Consider the following 7,391-nt stretch of genomic DNA (forward strand, 5'->3'; position numbering starts at 1 on the left):
CAGTGGGTTAAGGATCTGGCCACAAACTGCCATGTTGGTCGAAGATGTGGCTTGGATCCAGTGTCACTGTGGCTGTGGCATAGACCAGCAGCTGCAGCTCTGATTCAACCCCTAGCCTGGGAACTTCCAAGTGTGGCCCTAAAAAGAAGAAAAAATGGGGGTGGGGGAGAAAAAAGAAAAAGTGGGAAAAAAAGAATGATCTTAAAATCAAACAGAAAGAGGGATGGTGGGTTTGGGGGTAGGGGAGGGGATTCAGAGTTAGTGTTTACTGAGGACAGAATTCCAATTTTACAAGAGGAAAAGAATTCTGCACATGGACAGCAGTGACATTGGCAAACATGGTGAATATATTCAGCCCTACCTCTGAAATGTCCACTCCCCATGATTCATTTTATGTTATGTGTATGTATATATATATATATGTTGTTTTTTTTTGCCTTTTAGCCTTTTTGTCTTTTTGCCTTTTCTAGGACCGCTCCCGCGGCATATCGAGGTTCCCAGGCCAGCGGTCTAATCGGAGCTGTAGCCGCCGGCCTACACCGCAGCCATAGCAACGTGGGATCTGAGCCACATCTGCAACCTACACCACAACTCATGGCAATGCCGGATCGTTAACCCACTGAGCAAGGGCAGGGACCGAACCCGAAACCTCATGGTTCCTTGTCGGATTCATTAAGCACTGCGCCACAACGGGAACTCGTGTTATGTAGATTTTATCACAATAGAAAACAACTGGTGGAGTTCCCATTAAGCACTGCGCCACAACGGGAACTCGTGTTATGTATATTTTATCACAATAGAAAACAACTGGTGGAGTTGTGGAGAAAACAACTGGTGGAGTTGTGGTGCAGCAGAAATGAATCCAACCAGGAACCACGAGGTTGCGGGTTTGATCCCTGGCCTTGCTTAGTGGGTAAAGGATCTGGTGTTGCCATGAGCTGTGGTGTAGGTTGCAGACACAGCTCAGATCTGGCGTTGCTGTGGTCGTGGTGTAGGCCAGCAGCTGCAGCACCAATTAGACCCTAGCCTGGGAACCTCCATATGCCGCCAGTGCGGCCCTAGAAAGCAAAATAAATAAATAAATAAATAAATAAAAGGGGTTGGGGGGAGGAAAGAATGACCTTTCTGTAGGACGCAGCAATTCCAATTCCAGGCATTGATTCGATCACAGGGCTACAATAATCACTCTATGATAACCATCCCAGCAAATGATTGATCCAAGCAAGATTCATCAGTGGATGCTAAAATGATTGGGTGGAAGTTTATTAGGGAGCAGGATATTTACATCATCTCAAATTTTCTTTCTATGCATGACTTATCAATTCTAAAGGGAAAAACACCTTACTTAGAAACCTGGTAAATAGCATCTTAGCCAAGCCACCCACGTAAACACACTGGGAATGGGAGAAAAAATGGGCCTCCTGATATAATGTGCTGAGGACACATCACTACTAGGATACACCTGCCAAACACAGACAACCTGTATCTGATTGTGGGAACCATCAGACAAACCCACATGGAAGGACATCCTACAGAATAAGTGACCTGGTCTCCTAGAGTCAAGGTCATAAGAGACCAAAAAAAAAAACAAAAAACAAAAACAAAAACAAAAAAAGGCCAAAGCTGCCTCAGAAGCCTCAGAAACAAGGAGATTGGAGATTTATGAAACTATATACAATGAGTGATCCCTGACTGAATATGAATACAACACTGGGGGATGGGAAGGAGTTGCAATAAAAAACAATATGGGACAACTGGTGACATTTTCCTATGGGCTAATATTAGGCCAGTATTGCTAATAGTAGTAGATGCTATTATTTAATCAGTACTAGTTTTCCTGAAATTGACTATCACCTTCTGGTTATATAACAGAAGGTATTTGCAGGAAATACATGTTTTGTTTTGTTTTGTTTTGGAGTAAATGTACATGATGGAGCAACTTTGGAATCATTTATAAAAATGAAGAAAAAGAATACAAATGTGAATATTCTTTATAGAATATATTGTGTGCTTTTAGATTATGTTTATAGAGAAATAGAAAGGAAAAGGTTAACTGTGGGAGGACCCAGTTCAAGGGTCTGCAGACTTCTTTTGCAAAGAGCCAAATAGTGGAGTCTACTAGTGGCTCAGTGGGTTAAATATCTGATGTCACTGCTGTGGTGATGGTTCAATCCCTGGCCCAGGAACTTCCGTATGCCTCAGGTGTGGCCAAAAAAAAAAAAAAAAAAAAAAAAAGCAAGTGGTAAATTTTTTTGGTGTTGAAGGCAGTTCTTGACAACGATTGAACTCTGCTGTTGTGGGGAAAGCTGCTCCAGACAGGTGTAAATGAATGGGCATGGCCGTGTGCCAATAAAACTTTATTTACAAAAACAGGCTTAGAGCAGGTAGTGACCCCTGACCTAGAGAAACGGTATATGGGAGTTCATTGTCACCTTCGTGCAACTTATGTAGGTCTGAAATATTTTCAAAGTAAAAAAGATGTGGGGGAGTTCCCATTGTGGCTCAGCAGTAACAAACCTGACTACTATCCATGAGGATGCATGTTTGATCCCAGGCCTCACTCAGTGGATTAAGGATCCAGTATTGCCATGAGCTGTGGCATAGGTTGCAGATGCAGCTCAGATCCCAAGGTGCTGTGGTTGTGCTGTAGGTCAGCAACTACAACTCCAATTGGACTCCTAGTCTGGGAACTTCCACATGCTGCGGGGTGGCCCTAGAAAGATAGATTAAAAAAAAACATGAGTGGGAAGTTCCCATTGTGGCACAGTGGAAATGAATCCAATCCATGAAGTTGCAGGTTTGATCCCTGGCCTCGCTCAGTGCGTTAAGGACCTGGCATTGCCGTGAGCTGTGGTGTAGGTCGCAGATATGGCTTGGATCCCATGTTGCTGTGGCTGTGGAGTAGGCCAACAGCTGTAGCTCCAATTTGACCCCTAGCCTGGGAACCTCCATATGCTGTGGGTGCAGCCCTAAAAAAAGCAAAAAAAAAAAGAGTGGGAGTTCCCTGGTGGTACATTGGGTTAAAGATCCGTCATGGTCACTGCAGTGGCTTGGGTCATTGCTGCAGAGCGAGTTTGATCCCTGGCCTGGGAACTTCCCTCAGCATGGCAAAGAAATAAAGAGAGTGGAGGAGAAAGAAAGAAAGAGAGAAAGAGAGGGAGAGTGGGAGGGAGGAAGAAAGAAGAAAATACGGCTTTCCTAACTTTGTGGTCTCTAAAGATCATTGCTGATAAAAGGAGGCAGGGCTCCTTAGAGAAATGGCCAGGTCTGGGGTTGGGGCTGGAAAGTATGGGATGAAGGGAAAGCATCTCGTTGTGCAGGACTCTGAATCATGAGGCCACTGGGTTACATCCAAAGGACTTAGGCACCAACTCGAAGAGGTCTCCACTGGCCAAAGATGGACTACTGTGGGCTGAAGGGAAGAAAAAGATGCCCAGTGGATGGAAACAATCAAACGTTGCATCCATGAGTTCATAGTGACACAAAAGAGAAAAGAACGTCTTGGGTGATCTTTTGTGTATAGTGAGGAACTAACTCATTACTGAGAAAATTGCTAATTAAAAGTCAAGAATCAGACATCTACCCTGTCTTTTCTGCACAGCCTTTATTTCTGGGTAACCACTTACTTGATAGGGGAAGGAGTTCTTAAATAATACTCCATTTCAAAAATTGTTCTTAATGGGTAAAATATATATGGCATAAAATTAGCATTTTAACCATTTTTAAGTACTCAGATCAGTGGCATTAAGTACATTCACATTGTTGTGCGACCATCTCCACCATCCATCCCTCAGAACTTTTTTTTTTTTTTTTTGTCTTTTTGACATTTCTTGGGCCGCTTCTGCGGCATATGGAGGTTCCCACGCTAGGGTCCGAATCGGCCAGCCTACACCAGAGCCACAGCAATGCGGGATCCGAGCTTCGTCTGCGACCTACACCACAGGTCATGGCAATGCCAGATCCTTAACCCACTGAGCAAGGCCAGGGATCGAACCCGAAACCTCATGGTTCCTAGTCGGATTCGTTAACCACTGAGCCACGACAGGAACTCCAATCCCCAGAATTTTCTAATCTTCCCAAACTGAAACTCTGTCCCCATGAAACACTGACTCCCCTCCCCCTCCTGCAGCCCCTGCCCCACCATCTCCTGCCTGTCTCTGTGGATTTGACTCCTCTAAGGACCTCCTGGGGGTGGAATCAGACCATCTTTGTCCTCCTGTGTCTGGCTTCTGTCACTGAGCACAAGGATCTCCAGGTATGTGCATGTTGTAGTGAGTGTCACAATCTCCTTTCTCATTAAGGCTGAATCATATTCCACTGTATGGATGGACCATATTTGTTTATCCCTTATCCATCAGTGGACACTTCGGTTGCTCCCAACTTTTGGCTACTGCAAATAATACTGCTGTGAACATAGGGGTACAAATAGCTCTTTAAGACTCTGCTTTCAATTCTTTTGGGTGAGGTGGGGTTTTTTTATTTTTAAATTTTTTTATTTTTATTTTTTGCTTTTTTAGGGCTGCACCCATGGCACATGGAGGTTCCCAGGCTAGAGGTCGAATGGGAGCTGTAGCCAACGGCCGTCACCACAGCCACAGCAACAACAGATCTGAGCAGTGTCTGTGACCTACGCCACAACTCGTGGCCACGCCAGATCCTTAACCCACTGAGCAAGGCCAGGGATTGAACCTGCATCCTCATGGATGCTAGTCAGATTCGTTAACCACTGAGCCATGATGGGAACTCCTGTTCGTTTTTTGTTTTTTAATAGAGCCATTCCAGACAATAAATTCAAGAGGAAATGAAAGTATTATAAGTCACTATTTTTGCAACTCCTAATGATGTATGTAAACAATGATATCAATGGCCACTAAGACCATGAGGAGAGAGGTTCATGGGGGAAATTCACAATGGATGAAATAGACGGATGCCCCCTGAACTCACTGGTCAATCTTAATGAGAGAGAGAGACGGAACCAATCAGATGTTATGTTGTTATGTGTCTTACAGACATACACAGAGAGAAAACCAACTGGATGCTATGTGTCATCCAGTGGGGCTCACACCACCTAGGATGCCATGTTTCTGGGTAGATCAATGACAGGGGAGAGGGGAGCTCACTCATCCACACCTGGGAAGCAACCTGCCCGGTTAGGAGGCTGAGAAACCCTACCAGACAAATGACCTGGTTTCTTCATCACATAAGCAGCAAAGAAAAAAAAAAAAGGCTGGGTGATTGATGGCTTTAGATGAAAAGAGTCATAAGAGATACAGCAACCAAATGCCAAGTGTGGACTTTGTTGGGGTCCTGACTCAGATGAACCAACTGTGAAACAAAAACATCTGACATTTCATTACCAGTGATGAGATTTTTTGTTTTGTTTTATTTTTTGTTTTTTGTCTTTTTGCTATTTCTTGGGCCGCTCCCACAGCATATGGAGGTTCCCAGGCTAGGGGTCCAATCGGAGATGTAGCTGCCAGCCTACGCCAGAGCCACAGCAACATGGGATCCGAGCTGCGTCTGCAACCTACACCACAGCTCACGGCGACGCCGGATCGTTAACCCACTGAGCAAGGGCAGGGATCGAACCCGAAACCCGAAACCTCATGGTTCCTAGTCGGATTCGTTAACCACTGCGCCACCACGGGAACTCCGAGATTTTTTCATTATTGACCCACCCTGTCTGATGCACTGAGGACCCTGTGGGATTCTTGTCCCAAATGTATGACATTAATCAAATCACGAGCACACATCCACCAAAGCCCAAATTGTGGATGTTCTGCAAAATAACTGGGTCGAAACCTCTAAATGGGTCACGACGGGGAAAGGCTGAGGAACCAACCCTGAGTAGGGAGACAAAGATGAGGAGGCGCAATGTGTAATTCTGGCCCAGGAAAAGGGCAGGAGAGGGAAAACTGGCCAGATTCTCATAAGTCTAGAGGTTAGCTAATAGGATGATGGTTGATGTTGATTCCCCAGCTTCAATAACCTGGCTTGTTACCTAAGAGCTTCACATCAGAGGAAGCTGGTGAAGGGTGTTCAGAAACTCTGCACTATTGCTGCAACTGTGCTGTCAATCTAAGATTACTACAAAATGAAAATTTTGGAAGACATTTACAAGACACATAGGAAAATCTAAACACTGACGGGGTATTTAATATTAAAAGATCATTGCTAACTTTTTGTTTTTTGGCAATGCCTGTGGCATGCAGAAGTTCCTGGGCCAGGGATAAAACCCATGCCACAGTAGCAACTGGAGCCACAGCAGTGACAACACTGGATCCTTAACCTGCTGAGCCACCAGGGGACTCCCACTGCTAACCTTTTTAGATGTGATAATGTTGCATATGGTTATCCTTTTTAGAAGGGAGTCTTTATATTTTAGAAGGATGCAGATGAAGTGTTATGATATCAGGGATAATGAAAATAACCAAGAGGCAGAACGGGCGGGAAGGTAGGATGGAGGGGTATGAATGGAACAGGCTTGAGTGGTTAATGTTTGAGGGATGATGGGATTTACATACAGGTTCAGGGTCAAATTAACATTCAGGCCCTGGGCCCACACCACATTTAGGGGCTCATGAAATGTTTCAGTTTTCATTTCCTTTTAAGATCTGAAGAAGGAGTTCCTGTCATGGCACAGTGGTTAATGAACCTGACTAGGAACCATGAGGTTGCGGGTTTGATCCCTGGCCTTGCTCAGTTGCCGTGAGCTGTGGTGTAGGTCGCAGACGCAGCTCGGATCCCGCGTCACTGTGGCTCTGGCGTAGGCCGGTGGCTACACCTCTGATTAGACCCCTAGCCTGTACCCTCCATATGCCGAGGGAGCAGCCCTAGAAAAGGAAAAAAGACAAAAAAAAAAAAAAAGGTGCCTAACTCAGACAGGGGACCAAGTCAACACCAAGAGTGGTTAAGTCATGTTGATGGCATGTACTTTTTTTTTTTTTTTTTTTTTCTGTCTTTTTGCCATTTCTAGGGCTGCTTCTTCGGCATATGGAGCTTCCCCTGCTAGGGGTTTAATCGGAGCTGTGGGATCCGAGCTGCGTCTGCGACCTACACCACAGCTCATGGCAATGCTGGAGACTTAACCCACTGAGCGAGGCCAGGGATTGAACCCACAACCTCATGGCTCCCAGTCGGATTCGTTAACCACTGAGCCACGATGGGAACTCCGATGGCATGTACTCTTGATACGATGGGACGAAACCTCTTCTCCCCTGTGCTCTTCCTCCTTAAAGCCCAAACTTCGGTCTAACCACAAGAAAACATCAGACAAAACTCAACCATGAGACATTGGACAAAATACCTGTTAGGAGTCCTAACTCCTGGTATCTGGGAATGTGATCTTATTTGGAAATCAGTTCATTGCAGGTACAGTCAAGTTAAGATGA

Source organism: Sus scrofa, chromosome 2 (genome assembly GCF_000003025.6).
Source record: "Sus scrofa isolate TJ Tabasco breed Duroc chromosome 2, Sscrofa11.1, whole genome shotgun sequence".
Classification (NCBI taxonomy): Eukaryota; Metazoa; Chordata; class Mammalia; order Artiodactyla; family Suidae; genus Sus; species Sus scrofa.